This window comes from Pongo abelii, chromosome 10, assembly GCF_028885655.2.
Source record: "Pongo abelii isolate AG06213 chromosome 10, NHGRI_mPonAbe1-v2.0_pri, whole genome shotgun sequence".
NCBI classification, from domain to species: domain Eukaryota; kingdom Metazoa; phylum Chordata; class Mammalia; order Primates; family Hominidae; genus Pongo; species Pongo abelii.
The window spans coordinates 12,247,824-12,270,113 of NC_071995.2; the positions used below are offsets into that span (position 1 = coordinate 12,247,824).

Genomic DNA, 22,290 nt, shown 5'->3' on the forward strand with positions numbered 1-22,290 from the left:
TCCTCAGTTTGCTGTTCTTTTCACTAAGTATCTGTATATACACCCTTCTTTCCTCATTCCAAGGACACTCCAAGATGGAGAACATGCTAAAGTCTGATCCAGTTCATGCATACAGCTCAAAGACCAGCATCTCTGGGTGATATGAAGTCTTCTCATCTAAAGCTCTTTTCAGTTTGGTGATATACAAACATATAAAAAAAATTCCCCGCCCCTCTAATATGTAATGATAAGACAGGGACAAGATGACCACAATAGAAGCCCCTATTAAGAAAGGGAAGAATTGTGGATACATAGCAGTCATTAGTCCATTGTAGAAATGGATACTGTCTTTTAGGTTATCATAAATATGGTTTTTAAAATGTTTTGCCAAGGCCAGGTGCGGTGGCTCACGCCTGTAATCCCAGCACTTTGGGAGGCTGAGGTGGGCAGATCATGAGGTCAGGAGTTCAAGACCAGCCTGGCCGACATGGCAAAACCCTGTCTCTACTAAAAATACAAAAATTAGCTGGGCGTGGTGGCAGGCACCTGTAATCCCAGCTACTTGGGAGGCTGAGACAGGAGAATTGCTTGAACCCGGGAGGCAGAGGTTGCAGTGAGCCAAGATTGTGCCACTGTGCTCCAGCCCTAGGTCTCCATCTTTCCAGCACCCAACACCAGTTTTGTTGTTGTTGTTATTTGTTTGTTTTGTTTGTTTGTTTTGGGGGTGGAGGGGTCACTACCTGCTACCCAAGTGTTCAGAGAGTAATAATTACTTTAGGTATTTATTATAGCAGTACTTTTTTCAAGGTATCAATTTTTTATTAATTAGGGTAATGTTAGAGGCAGTAGATAACAGACCCCAAAACATATGGCTCAAACTTAGTAGATGTTTATTTCTCATTATTTTAACCACCCGAAGCATATGTCCCATTGGTGGTCATCTTTCCTCCATAGTGTGATTCAAGTATCTAGTCTTCTTCCATCTTGTGGTTCAGTCTTCCCCTAGAGCAACATCTGCAAATGAATCTAGCTGGTGGAAGGAGAAAGATAATGGAGAAAATATACCTTCTTCTTAAATCTTGACCTTAACATGCCACACCTCACTTCTGCTCATATTCCACAGATTAGAAGGAAGGAAGGAAGGAAGGCCACATCAGGTCCATGAGGAGACAAAGTCCTTGTCTGAGCAGTTTTCAGTGACAAGTCCATTCTCTAAAGGGGAAGCACAAATTCTGCCAGACAGCTAGCTGTTTCTGATTTAAGAGGATAAGGATTGAATCTTGAATTACAGAAATTTAGTGGTGGGGGAAAATTTTTTTTAATAGCATTAAGTAGTTCCTCGTAGGGTACCTCAGATCATAACATATCAGTAACCACCAACTCTGTCTCCTAAGTCTGTGCCTGTGTATTATTTTGAAATATTAGATTAAATATATATGACAAAAAATAGAACAAAAAGCAAGAATAGGTGACAATGTTTTAAAAGTAGCCAGCATTGGTAGTAGTAATCATATAGTAGAAGTAGCTGGCATTATTTTTAGTGATTTCTATATACCAGGCACTGTATTGAGTATGTTTTAAGCATGATTTTATTTAAACCTTATTAGCATCCCAATGAGATGAGGAAATTTAGAGGTAAAATAACCTGCTGGGTTAAATAACATCTAAAAATATATCATTTCAGGGCCTGGTTCCTAACCATTGTAGAGGAGAAAAATAGTTTTTCTTCTACCCTCTTAGGTTTTCTAACTGGGGCCCTGGAAGTTAAACCAACAAAAGGCGGACTAACAAGAGAAAAACAGTTTCATACATACCTATGCATGGTACGTTCGCAGAGAAATGAGACTCAAGGAGGCAGCCAGATGATTGAGGCTTATGTATCATCACAGGCTAAGCAAAGGAAAAAGGATTTGGGGCTTTGGGGTGAGGGAGGCAAGTATTAGGAAGGTAAGGGGAGGAAATAATTAGAGTTGTGTTGTTAAGCAGATAAGAGTCTCTCAAGTGCTGAGTGCTGTCTCCAAGAGCAGCCCTCTCCCTCCCTTTGCAAATGAAAATTTCCTTTACAAAAGGGGAAATGTATACTCTACTTTCAGGCAGTCACAGGGAGATAGGAGCTTTTCCTGCATCGGATAGTTTTCAATTGGCTGTAACTCAAAATAATCTATATGACAAAGAGGCATATTTTGGGGTGGCATATTCATATACCCTGCATCATACCCCAATCATTTCTTCAACTTAAAATTCAGCAATCCCTGAGATTTCTTGAAAATACTTGAGAAGTACTGAACTAGGAGTTAACGATGATAGTGTAGGTGAATAGTTGGCAACACTTTAGTCATAAACAGAAATTCAAATGAATTACCTGAAACTGCACATTAGTCCTTGGTTAAAAGATTATAAAATGACTCAGACCTTGCTTTTAAAAAAATCATATATTTCTGGCCAGGCGCAGTGGCTCATGCCTGTAATCCCAGCACTTTGGGAGGCCGAGGCGGGCGGATCACAAGGTCAGGAATTTGAGACCAGCCTGGCCAACATAGTGAAACCCCGTCTCTACTAAAAAAATACAAAAATTCGCCGGGCATGGTGGCGCACGCCTGCAGTCCCAGCTACGCCAGAGGCTGAGGCAGAAGAATCACTTGAACCCAGGAGGCGGAGGTTGCAGTGAGCCGAGATCGTGCCACTGCACTCCAGCCTGGGTGACACAGTGAGACCCCGTCTCAAAAAAAAAAAAAAAAAAACAAAAACAAAAACATATATTTCTATATTTCTATGTAATCATGAAAATTAAGAAATTGAAAATTCTTGTAGAGAACTTATAGTTTGAGAGATGTCTCCCAATTCTATAAATGTGTGAATCCCTAATTTTATCAGTAATACTTCCTGCTACCTCAGAGAAATGCTAACTTGTTGGGAGAGTTTTTCTCTCCTTCTTAATATTATTGGCCCTTGACCTTCAAACCTTATTCTCTTTCTAATCTTTTTTTTTTTTTTTTTTTTTTGACAGGATCTCACTCTGTCACCTAGGCTGGAGGGCAGTGATGTAAACATAGCTCAAACTCCTGGGCTTAAGTGGTCCTCCTGCCTCAGCATCCCAAGTAGCTAGGACTACAGGTATACACCACTACACCTGGCTAATTTTTAAATTTTTGTAAAGACAGGGTCTTGCTTTGTTGCCCAGGCTGGTCTCAAACCCCTGGGCTCAAGCAATCCTCCCGCCTTGGCCTCCCAAAGTGCTGGGATTACAGGCGTGAGCCGCTGCGCCCGGCCTCTCTTTCTAATCTCGAGGGTCATTTAGAAACTTATAGTCAATTCCACTGAAACACTGAAAGGTAAAGATTCTCAAGGTCCATGTATAGGGAGGAAATGATGGGCCCTATTCATGAGTGACCAAGAGTGATAAAAGAGAGAACATAACCCGGTCAGTTTAACTAGAAAAAATTTGACAGCTCTTAGAATAGAGAAGATGGAGGCCAGGCATGGTGACTCACGCCTGTAATCCCAGCACTTTGGGAGGCTGAGGCGGGTGGATCACCTGAGGTCAGGAGTTCGAGACCAACCTGGCCTAAAGGTGACCAACCTGGTGAAACCCCGCCTCTACTAAAAATACATAAATTAGCTGGGCGTGGTGGCGGGCGCCTGTAATCCCAGCTACTCGGGAGGCTGAGGCAAGAGAATTGCTTGAACCCTGGAGGCGGAGGTTGCAGTGAGCCAACATCACACCATTGCACTCCAGCCCGGGTACAAGACTGAGACTTTGTCTCAAAAAAAAAAAGAAAGAGAGAGAGAGAGAAAGAGAGGATCAAGTCACCAGATGGAGAGGAACTCAGACAGGGGGGTCCAGGCCCAAGGAAGGCTACATTGTAGGAAATGACCAAAGGAACTCCTTTGGGGGGAAATTTCTGAGGAAGGTGTCACTAAATGGGATATGACAGAAGTTAATAACTATCCTTCGGCTTTCTTGTTATTGTCAGGTACTTCCTCTATTTTTTTACTGTTTAACATTCATTCCTTTCCCTGGGCTTCTGAGCCTCAAGTGTTTTTTCACTGTTGCATTTCCTCCTACTTGGACCAGCTTATTTATTTTTTGTTTGTTTGACATGGAGTCTAGCTCTGTCACCCAGGCTGGAGTGCAGTGGCTCAATCTCAGCTCACTGCAACCTCCGCCTCCCGAGTTCAAGCAATTCTCCTGCCTCAGCCTTCCGAATAGCTGGGATTACAGGCAGGCACCACCACACTCAGCTAATTTTTGTATTATTAGTAGAGACAGGGTTTCACCATTTTGGCAAGGCTGGTCTCGAACTCCTGGCCTCAAGTGATCCTTCTGCCTCAGCCTCCCAAAGTGCTGGGATTACAGGCATGAGCCACCACACCCAGCCTACTTAGACTAGTTTATAAATTAACATTATACGAAATATATGAAAGGACTACAAATGTGCATCCAGACAAAGGAACAGAGGAGTGTGTGTCACTCTGCAAGGAGGCTGCTTATTCCAGGACCTGCCTGCACACCAGAGTCAGCCATCCTAGGAGATCACACACACTCTGCAGACACTGGTGATAAGGGTCTTGGAGCAACACATTCGGTTACCTTATGTCAGAGGCAGAGGGAAAAGAAATTGCACTTTCTTCTAATAACAAACTCCAGAGTGCTCACTTGGGAGACTGACAGCCCAACAAATACAAGTGACAAGGAAACAATTTCAGGAATGTAATAAGGGAGAACTAGCTAGGTTTAAAATGTATTGCTAAAGAGTTATGCAATTTTTGACTTGTAAGAAACTTAAAGACCCCATCTCATCTAAAGGTCACAAACAGCAGCCTTGGAGCCAAATCTGGCCCACAGATGTGATGTGTTTTGTATGGTGCATAGTTTGAATTAGTTGTCAGCATTTAAAAAAGAACAGTTCACATTTTTTAAAAGTCCAGATTCCTGATTACTGCTGGGAAACCAGAAAATCTGTGGATCCTACATTGCCAGCATTTCCCGGTGGCAGTACGAAAAGCTGAGCAGTTATCATGCCCTTTGGATGTTGCTCGAGTCTGCAGTTTCCCACAGTCCCTGGCTGGCCTCCTTTAATTCATTTACATAATCTGTCTGGACTCTGTTGGCAGCTTTTGAGTTTAAAGCCCTTGCTAAGCCAACCTGTTCATTTTTATAGATAAGAAAGCGAGGCCCTGAGAAGCCAAGTGACTCACCCAACCATACGCGTACGTTGGTGTCATTTCCATACATTCCTTTTTCCATCCCATGCTTTCTCACTTACACGGTGAGGTTTATTTAGCAAAAGAAAAGAGATTTGGAAAGTAAACATAAATGGTGAGGTTAAAGTCTGAAGAAACTATGTTGAAAGCCAGAAAAGACAAAGGTGATGTTAAAAAGAGGATAATTTAGAGGCTCGCTAACTGGAACTCAAGAGACTTCCAATAGGAAATTGTTAATGAGAGGAAGTGGAAGGAAGAGAGAGGTTACACGCATAATAAGAACAAATGAGAGAAGCATGAGCTAAGGTAAGATGATGAGAGAGAGTAAAACAGGCACTGTTTTACTTGATCTGCTCCCATACAGAACAAAAGCAGCAGTTGACAGAAAGGAAACTGACAAAATAAATTTCAAAATAAAAACTGATCAGAAAAAAATTAGCAATTATAGGCCAGGCACCGTGGTTCACACCTGTAATCCCAGCACTTTGGGAGGCCAAGGTGGGCAAATCACGAGGTCAGGAGTTTGAGATCAGCCTGGCCAACATGGTGAAACCCCGTCTCTACTAAAAATACAAAAAATTAGCTGGGCGTGGTGGTGCGTGCCTGTAATCCCAGCTACTAGGGAGGCTGAGGCAGAAGAATTGCTTGAACCCGGGAGGCGGAGGTTGCAGCGAGCCAAGATTGCGCCACTGTACTCCAGCCCGGGCAACAGTGTGAGAATCCATCTCAAAAAAAAAAAAAAAAAAAAAAAAAAAAAAAAAAAAATATATATATATATAAACGATGTCTTGTTCAGATTTATTTATTTGGGGAAAAAAGACGTGAAGAAAAGGAGAGGCAGCTTCTCAAGATTGCCTGAGATGTTATTAACAACAACAACAACAAAAAAATGTAAACAAAAAACAATTTCAAAGGAGAACCTCACCAAAAGAAGAGAATAATAATTTAAAAAATGGGGATAAAAAATAATTATCTCAAAAAAATCTCCACAAGAAAAAAAATAAAATTTTTCCTGAAACTGAAGCATACTAGAATATGCAACCCCAAAACATGTCACTTTGGCACACAGGTTATTTGGAGCTAAAGGCAATAGAGAACCAGCAGACCAAGTAAAAGCTCTTTACTTCCCCCTAATCACCTAACATGAACTATAACGTCCCCCTTTTGTACAGAAAATTTACATTTATAAAGGAAATTTCCATTTGTAAGGGAAGAGAGCTGCTCCTGGAGACAGTAGTTATCACCCGAGAGACTCTTATCTGCATAACAACACAACCGTTATTTACTATACATTTCTTCCCCTCACCTTCCTAGAACTTTCCTCCTCTCTTCAGCAGCCCAAAACCCCTTTTCCTCTGCTCAGCCTAAGATGGTACAGAAGCTTCAATCATCTGGCTGCCACTTTGAGTCTCAGTTCTTTGTGGAAACTTCCCTGCATAGGTATGTAATTTAACCATTCTTCTCTTGTTAGTTTGTCTTTTGTCAGTTTAATCTCCATGGCCGCAGTCAGCGAACCTAGGAAAGAAGAGGGAAGTAGTCCTCCTCACCAAGAGTTTTGGCAACCACTAACGGACAGCAAGGACATCTCACTTGCTCAGGAGGCTAAAGTTGAGATCCAGGATCTTGGACAAAGTCGGCAAAAGGCAAAAGTTCTTACTAAAGTCAGCCTCCTGGATTTCTGTCTGTAGAGTCTGACTGAAGGAGGATGGTAGAAGTCTCTTTGTCTTTTCCTTTCCAAATTTGCATTAGCAAGAGAAAAATATTTGTAAAATTTAGTTCTTTGGATGGTGACTCTTGTAAATTTGGTTTTTTTCATGTGCGTCCATGTGAAGAGACCACCAAACAGGCTTTGTGTGAGCAACATGGCTGTTTATTTCACCTGGGTGCAGGCAGGCTGAGTCCAAAAAGAGAGTCAGCAAAGGGTGGTGGATTATCATTAGTTCTTATAGGTTTTGGGATAGGCGGTGAAGTTAAGAGCAATGATTTGCGGGCAGGGGGTGGATCTCACAAAGTGCATTCTCAAGGGTGGGGAGAATTACAAAGAACCTTCTTAAGGGTGGGGGAGATTACAAAGTACATTGATCAGTTAGGGTGGGGAAGAAACAAATCACAATGGTGGAATATCATCAGTTAAGGCTGTTTTTACTTCTTTTGTGGATCTTCACTTACTTAAGGCCATCTGGATGTATACGTGCAAGTCACAGGGGATGCAATGGCCTGGCCTGGGCTCAGAGGCCTGACATTCCTGCCTTCTTATATTAATAAGAAAAATAAAACAAAATAGTGTTGAAGTCTTGGGGTGGCGAAAATTTTTGGGGGGTGGTATGGAGAGAGAATGGGCGATGTTTCTCAGGGCTGCTTCAAGCGGGATTAGGGGTGGCGTCGGAACCTAAAGTGGGAGAGATTAAGCTGAAGGAGGATTTTGTGGTAAGGGGTGATATTGTGGGCTTGTTAGAAGAAACATTTGTCATGTAGAATTATTGGTGATGGCCTGGATACGGTTTTGTATGAATTGAAAAACTAAATGGAAAAGGTCTAAGAATTGGGAGGACCTAGGACATCTGATTAGAGAGTGCCTAAGGAGATTCAGCGTACTCCTGCCAGCAAAGATTTATTTACTTCAAGAGTTAAGAGTGGCAGTTTGGGGATAGCACGACGAGATATCAGCTGTGATGGCTTGGAGAAACAGTGTAAACCGGCAGTGTAAACAAGAGCAGGGCATGTATGCGTAGTGAGAATGGAGAATAGGAGTATGACTAGACAGAAAATAGTAGGGATGACAAGTTTTTTGGGGGCACAGTCTAAGTTGGTCCGGTGTCTGGAATGAGACTGGGGCCTAATAAAAAGGAGCTCAAATGGGCTGTACCTTGTAGCATTCCGAGGACAGGCCTGAATTCTGAGAAGCAAAGGTGGTAAAAATATTGTCCTTTTTAAGTTGGTGGCTGAGCTTGGTGAGGTGTGTTTTTAAAAGACCTTTAGTCCGTTCTACTTTTCTTAAAGACGGAGGACCGTAAGGGATATAAAGGTTTCACTGAATACTAAGAGCCTGAAAAACTGCTTGGCTGATTTGACTAATAAAGGCTGGTCTGTTATGAGACTGTATAGAGGTGGGAAGGCTAAACTGAGGAATGATGTCTGACAGAAGGGAAGAAATGACTGCGGTGGCCTTCTCAGACCCTGTAGGAAAGGCCTCTACTTATCTAGTGAAAGTGTCTACTTAGACTAAGAGGTATTTTAGTTATCTGACTCAGGGCATGTTGAGTAAAGCTAATTTGCCAGTCCTGGATGGGGGCAAATCTTCAAGCTTGATGTGTAGGGAAGGGAGGGGGCCTGAATAATCCCTGAGGAGTAGTAGAATAGCAGATGGAACACTGAGAAGTTATTTCCTTGAGGATAGATTTCCATGATGGAAAGGAAATGAGAGGTTCTAAGAGGCGGGCTAGTGGCTTGTACTATAGCATAGCCTACCTTTGCTGGTGTGTGGCGATTAGGCCTGGTGGAACTGCCATCAATAAATCAAGCGTGATCAGGGTGAGGAACAGGAAAGAAGGAAATATGGGGAAATGCAGTGAATGTCAGGTGGATCAGAGAGATACAGTCATGGGGGTCAGGTGTGGTATCAGGAATAATGTGGGAGGCCAGATTGAAGCCCAGGCCAAGAACAATGGTAATTGTGGGACTTAACAAAGAGTGAGTACAGCTGAAGGAGCCGGGGAGCAGAAAGTATATGCATCAGGTATGAGGAAGAAAATAGATTTTGGAAGTTATGAGAAATATAGAGAGTAAATTGAGCATAGTTTGTGATTTTGAGGGCCTCTAAAAGTATTAGGGCAGCAGCAGCCACTGCATGGAGACACGATGGCTAGGCTAAAACAGTAAGGTCAAGTTGTTTGGACAGAAAGGCTACAGGGTGCGGTCCTGGCTCTTGTGTAAGAATTCTGACTGCACTAACCATGCCTAGGAAGGAAAGGAGTTGTTGTTTTGTAAGGGATTGAAGTTTGGGAGATTGATCGAACACGATCAGCTGGGAGAACACGTGTGTTTTTATGAGAATTATGCCGAGATAGGTAACAGATGAGGAAGAAATTTGGGCTTGACTGAAGTAATGGGGGCTGTCTGTGAAGCCTTGCGGCAGTACAGCCCAGGTAATTTGCTGAGCCTAATGGGTGTCAGGGTCAGTCCAAGTGAAAGCGAAGAGAGGCTGGGATGATAGGTGCAAAGGAATAGTAAAGAAAGCATGTTTGAGATCCAGAACAGAATAATGGATTGTGGAGGGAGGTATTGAGGATAGGAGAGTATATGGGTTTGGCACTACGGGGTGGATAGGCAAAACAATTTGGTTGATAAGGCACAGATCCTGAACTAACTTGTAAGGCTTGTCTGGTTCTAGGACAGGTAAAATGGGGGAATTGTAAGGAGAGTTTATAGGCTTTAAAAGGCCATGCTGTAGCAGGCGAGTGATAGCAGGCTTTAATCCTTTCAAAGCATGCTGTGGGATGGGATATTGGCATTGAGTGGGGTAAGGGTGATTAGGTTTTAATGAGATGGTTAGGGGTGCATGATCAGTCACCAAGGAGGGAGTAGAGGTATCTTATACTTGTGGGTTAAGGTGGGGGAATACAAGAGGAGGATGCAAAGGAGGCTTTGGATTGGGAAGAAGGGCAGCAATGAGATGTAGCTGTAATCCAGGAATAATCAGGGAAGCAGATAATTTAGTTAAAGTGTCTCGGCCTAATAAGGGAACTGGGCAGGTGGGGATAACTAAAAGGAGTGCTTAAAAGAATATTGTCTAAGTTGGCACCAGAGTTGGGGAGTTTTAAGTTTAGAAGCCTGGCTGTCAATACACACAACAGTTATGGAGGCAAGGGAAACAGTCCTTTGAAAAGAAGGTAATGTGGAGTGGGTAGCCTCCATATTGATTAAGAAGGGGACGGACTTACCCTCCACTGTGAGAGTTACCTAAAGCTCGGCGTCCATGATGGTCTACAGGGCTTCTGAGGCGATTAGGCAGCGTCAGTCTTCAGCCGCTAAGCAAAGAAGGAGTCAGAGAGCCTACGGTCAGAGTTCCAGGGGCTCTGGGAGTGGCTGCCAGGTGAGTTGAACAGTCCGATTTCTAGCAGGGTCCTGCACAGATGGGACATGGCTTAGGAGGAATCCTGGGCTGCAGGCATTCCTTGGCCTGGTGGTCAGGTTTCTGGCACTTGTAGCAAGCTCCTGGGGGAGGAAGTTCTGGAGGAACGCCTGGACACTGAGGTTCAGGCGTTTGGAAGTTCTTGTGTGCTGGAGATGTGGCTGGGGTTTGTCTCACAGTGGAGGCAAGGAATTGCAACTTTTTTCTATTATTGTACGCCTTGAGGGCGAGGTTAATTAAATCCTGTTGTGGGGTTTGAGGGCCGGAATTTAATTTTTGGAGTTTTATTTAATGTCGGGAGCAGATTGGGTAATAAAATGTATATTGAGAATAAGACGGCCTTTTGACCTTTTAGGGTCTAGGGCTGTAAAGCGTCTCAGGGTTGCTGCCGAACGAGCCATGAACTGGGCTGGGTTTTTTATATTTGATGAAAAAGAGACTAAACGCTATCTGATTTGGGATAAAGAAAAAGGAGCATTAACCTTGACTATGCCTTTAGCTCCAGCCACCTTTTTAAGAGTAAATTGCTGGGCAGGAGGGGGAGGGCTAGTCACGGAACAAAACTGTAAGCCAGACTGGGTGTGAGGAGGGGAGGTGATAAAAGGATTATAGGGTGGAGGAGCGGAGGCTGAGGAAGAATTGAGACCTAGCTTGGCCTGGCGAGGAGCAGCCTGGGGAGGAGGGGAGAGGTCAGATGGGTCTGTAGAAAAGGAAGATGAGGAAGACTCAGCAATGCTTGGGGTTGGGACTGAGGGGACAGGTGGGAGGGAAAGAAGGAAGATTTGGGATGAGTTGCATTGGGAACAGAGACTAGAGAGGGACCAATGTGTAAAAGAATGCCTGGACATCAGGTACCTCAGACCATTTGCCTATTTTACGACAAGAATTATTTAGATCTTGCAGGATGGAAAAATTGAAAGTGCCATTTTCTGGCTATTTGGAACTACTGTCGAGTTTGTATTGGGGTCAAGCAGCATTGCAGAAGAAAATAAGATGCTTAGATTTTAGGTCAGGTGAGAGTTGAAGAGGTTTTAAGTTCTTAAGAACACAGGCTAAGGGAGAAGAAGGAGGAATTGAGGGTGGAAGGTTGCCCATGGTGAAGCCCAGAGAAAAGAGAGAGTAGAGACGTGGAGGGAAGGGGTTCAGGGGTTCTTACCCTCCAGAAAAGTGGGAAAGGGGTTGGGGCACAGAGATACGAGATCGGGGTGCAGAAATAAGGGATCGGGGTGCAGAGATATAAGAGGTTGGGGCACAGAAATATGGGATTGGAGCACAGAGATATGAGGTTGGGGTGCGGAAATAAGGGATTGGGGTGTAGAGATATAAGGGGTTGGGGTACTTGCCCCTTCCCCAGAAAAGTGGGACTTGCCGCTAAGGGTGAAGGACCAAGGCAGGTGTCCCTGCATGGTCTGACACCTCTGAAACCTGGGTGAATAATCAGAGAGGTGTCCTTGCAATGATTAAACACCAAAGGAAGGCTGCCTTCCCTAGTCCGTGACTGGCGCCAGAGTTTTGGGTCCACGGATAAAACGTGTCTCCTTTGTCTCTACCAGAAAATGAAAGGAATGGAAATTAAGAGAAGGGAGAGATTGAAGAGTGGAAAGGAGAAAGTGGTTGAGGGATAGTGAGAGAGGTTGGAGAAGAGAGTAAGAAGAGGCCGCTTACCCGGTTTAAAATTGGTGAGATGTTCCTTGGGCTGGTCGGTCTGAGGACCTTAGGTCATAGGTGGATCTTTCTCACGGAGCAAAGAACAGGAGGACAGGGGATTGATCTCCCAAGGGAGGTCCCCCGATCTGGGTCACAGCACCAAATTTCATGCGCGTCCCTGTGAAGAGACCACCAAATAGGCTTTCTGTGAGCAACATGGCTGTTTATTTCACCTGGGTGCAGGCGGGCTAAGTCCAAAAAGAGAGTCAGCAAAGGGTGGTGGATTATCATTAGTTCTTATAGGTTTTGGGATAGGCGGTGAAGTTAAGAGCAATGATTTGCGGGCTGGGGATGAATCTCACAAAGTGCATTCTCAAGGGTGGGGAGAATTACAAAGAACCTTCTTAAGGGTGGGGGAGATTACAAAGTACCTTCTTAAGGGTGGGGGAGATTACAAAGTACATTGATCAGTTAGGGTGGGGAAGAAACAAATCACAATAGTGGAATGTCATCAGTTAAGGCTATTTTTACTTCTTTGGTGGATCTTCAGTTACTTCAGGCCATCTGGATGCATACCTGCAAGTCACAGGGGATACGATGGCTTGGCTTGGGCTCAGAGGCCTGACAGTTTTGAGTACTCATTGGTTACTGATCTCTAGCTTCCTAAGAATTGTCATTGTTTTCCTTTGTTTCTGTCTTTTGTGCGATTTATTATAATGAGAATAGTCATAGTTTTGGAGAATTGTCATAGTTATAGGCATAGGCTCTATAAGCCTGCTGTTCAAGCCAGCTTCATAGACCGGTGAGTTTACAGTTTATGCTAGAGCAGCATCCATTTAGACAAACTTTGCTGCAGATAACCAATGGGAAAAAACTGGATGATATTCTTCTTTTATCTCATTTTGTGTTCTGAGAGTTTAGCTTTGTAACTACTATGGTCTCTGATAATCAGTCTGGTTTCTGCCAGCTGAGACGGCAAGGTTGTCACACTTGCATTGGGTAGCTAGCCAGCAGACTAGGAACCCAAAGCACAAAATGCACAAGCAGCATTTTCTTTGACCAAATCTTGCAGCTGTCAGGAAAGTTTGCCTTCATAAGGCACCCCAGTCCATCAGGGTCTTTATTGTCACTCTTTGTTGCCTTGTTTGTGCTGGGAAAAGTACCATCCCAGTATTACCTACCTGATATCACAGATTAGTGAGTCTGTGATTGAAGGCATCTCACTTTTATGGGAGACTGTAGTTTCCTTATTGACTGTGACAATGAATTTCTTTGCTTTTCAGGCTATCTTTGGGAGTAACTCTGAATCTTGGGGAGGAGGAGTATGTACTGCCTCCTTTGAACCCTCTTTGGGGAGGTCTCTTGTGTCTATGGTTAAGCTGTAAAAAGGCTGATTGGTTTAGAGTCACATTGGACTAGGTATACCTTTGAAAATTTGGACTTTATATCCAAAGGGATTTTTTTTAAGAGAGCTTGCACCCTAAAACAAATGTCTTACTGGTACTGATAGGAAAATCAGATTGCAAGAAAGACAAAAAAAAATTTAATAACTATTTGGAAACAAACTAGACAAAAATCTTAAAAGTCTTATGTATTATTTTATTCTCACATTGCTATAAAGAAATATCCAAGACTGGGCCGGGCGCGGTGGCTCACGCCTGTAATCCCAGCACTTTGGGAGGCTGAGGCGGGCAGATCATGAGGTCAACCCTGTCTCTACTAAAAATACAAAAAAACTGGCTGGGCGCCGTGGCTCACACCTGTAATCCCAGCACTTTGGGAGGCCGAGGTGGGTGGATCACAAGGTCAGGAGATCGAGACCATCCTGGTCTAACTCGGTGAAACCCCATCTCTACTAAAAATACAAAAAATTAGCTGGGTGTGGTGGCGGGCGCCTGTGGTCCCAGCTACTCGGGAGGCTGAGACAGGACAATGGCGTGAACCCGGGAGGCAAGGCTCACAGTGAGCCGAGATCACGCCACTGCACTCTGGCCTGGGCGACAGAGCGAGACTCCGTCTCAAAAAAAAAAAAAGAAAAAAAGAAATATCCAAGACTGGATAATTTAGAAAGAAAGAAGGCTTAATTGGCTCATGATTCTGTAGGCTGTACCAGAAGCATAGCTGTTTCTGCTTCTAGGGAGGCCTCAGGGAGCTTACAATCATGGCAGAAGGTGAAGGGGAAGCAGGCAGGTCTTACACGGTAGAGCAGGAGGAAGATGGTGGGGAGATGTGTGCTACACACTTTTAAAACAACCAGATCTCATAACTCACTTACTCACTATCATAAGAACAGCATGGAGGAGATGGTACTAAACCATTTATGAGGAATCCGCCCATGATCCTATCACTTCCCACCATGCTCTACCGCTGACACTTGGGATAATAGCTGAACATGAGATTTGGTGGGGACACACATCCAAACCATATCATCTTCTCTACAAATATTGGTGAAAGGTTATAGCCATTATTTCGAAGGTTACCTTAACTTGTGCCATCTGCCCAGAACACAAAGTGGATCCAACTATTTTACATAAACTAGTGAGTTTTGTAATATGATGCCTGACTCATGGTTAAAAGTTTAAAATGAAAGCTATGAGATTTCTATTGGCATCTGTGTGCTTATGTATGCTTATGTGTGTGTTTTGTATATTGATCTTTTTCTACCTCTGGATGGTATTGCCAAAATTTATCAAAGAGCTCTGCATTAATTGGCTTAGAAAACAATAAGTGCTCATATACATTAAGTATTATTAAAACCCTCAGAAAAAATAGAAATTAACCCAAAATGTGTTTTAAAATTCACATGCTGTGGGATAATCTTTGGTAAATAAGGCTAGTTCAATATTGTTAGTTAAATACAAATAGGTATTTCTCTAGATTTGTCAGCATTCAATATAATGTAGACATGCAATTTTATTTTACTTGAGTTTACTAGCTAAATAAGCTGATGTTATCTCTATTAGATGTTTCAGATTATAAAATTATAATTCAACCAAAGAATAAAATGTACAATAAAAATGAATTGCTTGATGTATGTCAAAGATGGCAGTTAAGGAGAAAGAGAGAGAGAGCAATATAATTACAGGTTCTTCTGTGATTTTTTGATAGCTACCTCACATGCCTGTCACAAATTTTGTTAACAAGAAAATAAACTTTAGACGATGATTAGCTTTATTTAATCTTGCATGAAATTTTCATCAATAATCCAAGCATAATTGTTAGGAACAAGTTAATTAAATAGATGTAAGTGGGATAAAACTCTATAGCTGAACTTTCAACAACAGTTATGTTTTATAATATGTCTGCTTAAATATAGTATCCAAAATCTTTCTGGTAACCTAAAACCTCAAAGATATAGAAAGTTTAGTTAAATGAGAGATAGTCATTAAATATTTGATCATTTCTAAATATGATATAATACTGAAAATTTAATTACTTAAGTTTATCTATATTTGGCTTCTTATTACAGAGAGACTAAATAATATTTAAGTCTGTTAGTCAACATAGTCTTCTTGCCACACTGAAAAAGTGTACTATGAGGAAACACATGCCTCTAGAAATTGTGAAAGGGTGTATTCATAAATGTGCTAATCTACAGAATGCCACTATATATAACAGTTCACAATTTCCTACTTCCTTGTTTTCACTGGAAATTAAGGTATTAATCATTAAAAACTCTAATCAATATACATAAATGAACTATCAGGAATAATAAGGGTGAAGGAGAAAAGTCTGCATGCAAAGTATACAAAGAAACTAAGATGTGTTGGACACAGGGAGGGAAACATCACACACCAGGGCCTGTGAGGGGGTCGCGGGCAAGGGGACGGAGAGCATTAGGACAAATACCTAATGCATGCAAGGTTTAAAACCCAGATGACAGGTTGATAGGTGCAGCAAACCACCATGGCACATATACCTAGATAACAAACCTGCACGTTCTGCACATGTATCCCAGAACTTAGAGTAAAATAAATAAAAAAAAAAAAAGTAAGATGTGTTTTGACAAGGAAAAATATGAAGTATGAAGGATGCATTTTTGTTAAGGAAAAGGGAGAGTAATTTTGTCCTACAGTAGTTTAATGTTATTTAAAGATTATTTCAGAGTGAGAAAGAGGAAAATAAAGGACAAAAACTAGGCAGGTATAGGAAATTGTCAAAGGAGAGAGAGAGAATTTTGTGTAGGCAAATGTCTAAAATAAATCGGGCTGGGCACAGTGGCTCAGGCCTGTGATCTCAGCACTTTAGGAGGCCAAGACAGGACAATCACTTTAGACTTGGAGTTTGAGACCAGCCTACACAACATAGAGAGACCTGAGACCCTGTAAATTAGCCAGACGTACTGGCATGTCCCTCTAGTCCCAGCTACTCTGGAGGTAGGAGGATCACTTGAGCCCAGGAGTTTGAGGCTGCAGTGAGCTATGATCGTGCCACTGCACTCTAGCCTGGGCAACAGAGTGAGAACTCGTCTCTAAAAAAAAATAATAATAAAAAATAATAAAATTATTATAAATAATAAAATTAAATGGATTTATTATAATGTTTAAAAAATAAACTCTAATATCAATAGTGTGCTGATGCAGAACTGGAATTTGGATTGTTGGTTTGTTCCTAATAAGAGATCGTAAAAGGGTTTCTTTATCTGTTGAGTATTTTGCCTAGGAAACAAAGATTCTGTGACTTATCAGAAATAATTTCCCACATGTAGTCCCAGCTACTTGGGAGGTTGAGGTAGGAGGAACCCAGGAGTTTAAGGCTGCTGCAAGTTATGATCACAGCACTGCACACTAGCGTGGGTGACAGAGCAAGACCCCAAATCTTTTAAAAAATTTAATAATTTATTATGCTTCATGTTGTCTTTAGCATATCTTTGATTACTTTTTTTTAAAAAGAGTCTTCTCAGTATGGAAAAAGCTAAGGTTTTGTTTTGGTTTTGGTTTTTTACAATTATGTGACCTTCTGTATTTACCTTTATAATAATATTTTCCCTTTGGTTACATAGATAACTAAGTATTGTTTCATAGTTACCTGTTATCCTGTTTTATTAAGGGTTCAAACCTTTTGCAATTTGTGATAGTCTTCCCCAAATCAAATTCTAAAGTCTTTTAAATTTTCTTTTCTTTTTTTTTAATTTTTAAAATTTTTTTTAATATTTATTTATTTATTTATTTATTTATTTATTTATTTATTTGAGATGGAGTCTCACTCTTTTTGCCCAGGCTGGAATGCACTGGCACAATCTCGGCTCACTGCAACCTCCATCTCCTGGGTTCAAGCGATTCTCCTGCCTCAGTCTCCCGAGTAGCTGGGATTACAGGCACCCACCCACCACGCCCAGCTAATTTTTTTGTATTTTTAGTAGAGATGGGGTTTCACCATGTTTGACCAGGCTGGTCTTGAACTGACCTCAGGTGATCCACCCGCCTCAGCCTCCCAAAGTGCTGGGCTTACAGGCATGAACCACCGCACCTGGCCCTTTTTTTTTGGTAGAGATGGGGTCTCTCTGTGTTGCTCAGGTTGGTCTTGAACTCCTGGCCTTAAGTGATCCTCCCACCCTGGCCTCCCAAAGAGCTGGGATCACAGACGCATGAGCCACTGTGCCCAGCCTGATTCTGTAGTTTTTCTTACTTTTGTTGTTTGGTTGTTTTTTGAGACAAGGTCTCACTCTGTCACCCAGGCTGGAGTGCAGTGGTGCAATCTTGCCTCAATGCAGCCATAACCTCCCAGATGCAGGTGATCCTCCCAGCTCAGGCTCCCAACTAGCTGGAACTACAGATATGCACCACCACGTCTGGCTAATTTTTGTATTTTTGGTAGAGATGGGGTTTCACCATGTTAGCCAGGCTGGTCTCAAACTCCTGAGCTAAAGTGATCTGCCTGCCTCGGCCTCCCAAAGTGTTGGGGTTACCACCATGAGCCACTGCGCTGGCCCTAGTCTTTTTCACTTTGAACTAACTTTGACATTCCACAGAACACTCCTTGAAAATCTCAAAGGATTTGCTCTCTCACCTTGAAAAAAAGAGATGTTACACGAATTAGATTTATTTGATATGCTAAATTACATGAGAATCATTGTCAACTAAAATATGATGCTTAACCTTCTTTATGTTACATTTGTATAGGTACGTAATTAATATGTGTTTCAAAACTGTATAAAGTTCCTAGATATTTATCAATCTTTGCTGTTCATATGTCCTGATATAGTGTTATCAGGACAGTTATTATTATAAAATGCTGTAAGCCACAGAAATAACCAAATTTCCTTGTTAATTGCACTATAATGAACTCTCATCAGATCTTTAATCATGGTTATTTTTAAGTCTTTTGCCATTCACAGCCAATTATTGTTTTACGATGATTCTTCTCTGAATGCTTTTGCAATCAACAAGTGAAAATGCTTCATCTTCCCAGAGACCATGGAAAAGACTCAGAGAGGTATTCTCAAGTATCTAAGATTATACCACTGGATTGGGTAAAGATTTCCAAAACACTATAGAAGAAACATGAATTCATAAAGCTGCAGATCCAACATCAAGCAAAACAAAAATTAATTCCATGGGACTGAATGAACTGATAAGAATAATTCTAATGTGTATGGCCCTTTTGTTTGAAACATTACTGGTTCCTTAGTGTTTTTCCATATTTAAGAAACCCTTTTTCTCTGTTTTCTTAAGCTATCTATAACTTACAGTAACTTGGTAAAGTATACCTTTGTGAACAAAGATGAAAAGATAAAACATTTACTTTTTTTGAGACAGGGTCTCGCTCTGTCATCTGGGCTGGAGTGCAGTGGTGCGATCACAGCTCACTGCTTCCTTAAACTCCTGGGCTCAAGCAATCCCCCCACCTCAGCTTTCCAAGTAGCTGGGACTACAAATGTGCATCACCATGCCCACCTAATTTTTTTTTTTTTTAAGAGATGAGGGTCTCACTATGTTGCCCAGGCTGAAGTGATCCTCCAACTTCAGCCTCCCAAAGTGCTGGGATTACAGATGTGAGCCACCATGCCCAGCCAGAAACATTCACTTTTTCTCCCCACCTGATCCTTCCAGAATTCGGAAATCTTTATTGAATATTCTTATTTTCATGGTGATGTATTTACATATGTTCAATAAGAATCTCTTGTCCTTATAACAGAATGCAATTAGAAATATTGCTTATATTAGCAAGGCTTTCACTGGAATATCATATTTTAGGATGATGTACATAAAATCAGATAAGATCAGACAGTTTTAAGGAACTGTCAGAAGCACTTGAACAAGAGCAGCTCCATCTTGAATAGGGGCTGAGTAAAATGAGGCTGAGACCTACTGGGCTGCATTCTCAGATGGTTAGGCATTCTAAGTCACAGAATGAGATAGGAGGTCGGCACAAGACACAGGTCATAAAGACCTTGCTGATAAAACAAGTTGCAGTAAAGAAGCCGGCCAAAACTTACCAAAACCAAGATGGTGATGAGAGTGGCCTCTGGGTGTCCTCACTGCTACACTCCCACCAGCGCCATGACAGTTTACAGATGCCATGGCAACGTCAGGAAGTTACACTGTATGGTCTATAAAGGGGAGGCATGAATAACCCATCCCTTGTTTAGCATATCATCAAGAAATAACCAGCAGTGCTGAGGCTGCTCTGTCTATGGAGTAGCCATTCTTTCATTCCTTTACTTTCTTAATAAACTTACTTTCACTGTAATCTATGAACTCACCTCAAATTCTTTCTTGCTTGAGATCTAAGAACCCACTCTGGGGATCTAGATCAGGACCCTTTCTGGTAACAGAACTAATGCTGACTTTATGAAGCCAGTGCTTACAAAGCCCCTTGAAATACTGGCCTGGTACCTGATTAACAGCGTTCCCAATCTAACAGATGAGTAGAAAACGTCACTTCTTGGTAGGCCCAGGAAGCTGAAAATATTTTGGGGACCTCAAGAAAAAAGGAATTCACCCAAATCTGTAGGTATTGCTGGTGAAGGCTGATGGATTGGTTTCCAGCTTTGATAGGCTTTAACAATCTAACCTGAAATTCCTTATTAAAAGTTGCAACAAAGCGGACTCAAAAAGAGCTTATATTGTCAGTCATTATTCTTGCTATATTTATGTAATAATCAGGCCAAGCTCAATGAGATTAGACTTATTTTACAACAAAAATAGTCTTACTTTGATTATCTTTCATAGAAATAGGGGTGATTGTAGAGAGAACTATGCTGTTTCAATTGAAAACTATAGCACACCCTTGTGGACTGTCAAATTCTAGCTGTGTTCACTGCCTTTCAGCTTTTTTAACCTGTCTGTAAACTGACTCCTGCTGTGTTTTGCATTTTGTCAGTAATTAACATTTCTGATTTTAATCTCACCTGATTTGGCACCACTGGGAACTAAACCCTGACTGCCTAGATCCGTATTGACCCTACCCAGAAAAAGCCCTGCAAGCTGAAACTGCGCCCTTCCGTGCTCTGCTCTGAGAAATAACCATAACTGTCACATTGTATATGCCATCCCCAGAGACGTTCAAACCACAAACCCGGAAATACTTCAGACTGCCACGGCCCATCCTCCTTCCACCACCTAGAGATGCTTTGAGCCCAACATTCAGAAATCTTCTCAACTGATTGCCCTCTGGCCTCAGAAACTGGGTTTATAAACAGTTCTATCTATTAACCTTTGGTTTTCTTTTGTTTCCATAGAAAGGTCCTTATTAAATGCCTTATAGCACCATATAGAGACCTAACAGGTGGGCACCCTATTCCGTCTGGCAACACAATCTCTTGAGATGAGATACAATTGTCTGAGTAAACTGAACTCTTATACACTGTTGGTAGGAATGTAAGCTATTCCCAGGACTGAGAGACTGGTTCAGTGAGATGGGGCAATGTGTTTAAATTTGTCCTTTTCTGCTTACTCACTTTTGTTCCAATCTGTTTTCCTTCCCTTTGCAGATCTCTTATCTTGCAACACCTAATCCGAATCTCTCTCAACAGCTACAAACTTGGCTTTTGATGTATGAAACATCCTGAGAAAAAGAAAGTTTCAAAGGGTGGGATAAAGGGTTCCAGAATATGCCACCCAATATATGGATTATTTTGAGCTAAAAGCAATTGAGAACCAACAGACACAGGAAAGGCTCTTTCTGTCCCCTACCTGCCTAAAAGCAGAATATAAATTTCCCCTTTCGTAAAGGAAATTTACATTTATAAAGTAAATTTCTCTTTGTGAAGATTCCTCTGTACCAGAAAGAGAGCTAGGCCCGGGGATAACCCATCACCTGAGACACTCTTACCTGCGTAACCCTTATTTACATACAAGTATACATTTCCTGCCTTACTTTCTCAGGACTTGTCTTCTCCACTCAGAAGCCCCAAACCCCTTTCCCTTTGTTTAAGTCTGAGATGCTATATAAGCTTCAATCATCTGGATCTCCTTGAGTCTCTTTTCTTTGTGATACTCCCATGTGTATGCACATAATTAAACTGTTTTTTTCCTCTTGTTAATGTATGTTTTGTCAGTTTAATTTCCGGGGCCTCAGCCATAGAATCTATGGGGTAGAAGGAAAAAAAGTTATTTGTCTTCCCTAGAAAACCAAAATGCAGTCCTAGCCATAGCAATCAAGCAAGAGAAAGAAAGAAAAAAAAAAAGGCATCACATTGGAAAAGAGGAAGTCAAGTTGTCTCTCTTTGCAGATGACATGATTTTATATATATATATAGATATAGATATATACCTAAAGACTCCAATTTAAAAAAAAAACCTCTAAGAACTGATAAATTCAGTAAGGTTGCAGGATACAAAATCAACATACAAAAATCAGTGGTGTTCTGTATACCAATAACAAAGTAGCTGAAAAGAAAATCAAGAAAATAATCACATTTACAATAGCTACAAAAATAATAAAATATCTAGGAATAGATTTAATCAAGGAGGTGAAAGACCTCTACAGGGAAAACTACAAAACGCTAATGAAAGAAATTGAAGAGGAAACAAACAAATGAAAAGATATCCCATGCTCATGGATCGAAAGAATTAATATTGCTAAAATGAACATACTATCCAAAGCAACCTACAGATTTAATGCAATTCCTACCAAAATATCAATGACATTCTTCACAGATTTTTTTTTTAAATCCTAAAAATCATATGGAACCACAAAAGACCCTGAATAGCCAAAGCAGTGAAGACTTAAGCAAAAAGCACAAAGCTGGAGGCATTACACTACCTAACTTTAAAGTACACTACAAAACTACAGTAGCCAAAACAGCATGGAATTGATATAAAAACAGACACATAGACCACTGGAACAGAATAGAGAGAACCGAGAAGTAAATCCACGTATTT

At 41.5% G+C, this 22,290-nt stretch overlaps 1 protein-coding gene across 1 annotated transcript in view; it reads left to right on the top strand.

Moving 5' to 3' along the window:
- Positions 1–6,522: 6,522 nt before the first annotated feature.
- The window catches only part of ETV6 (ETS variant transcription factor 6), a 285,690-nt gene continuing 269,922 nt past the window's right edge, over positions 6,523–22,290 (top strand). The window contains exon 1 of the mRNA XM_054526846.2: positions 6,523–6,624. The gene's annotated coding sequence lies outside the window, so the exon portion shown is untranslated. The remainder of the gene's footprint in view (positions 6,625–22,290) is intronic.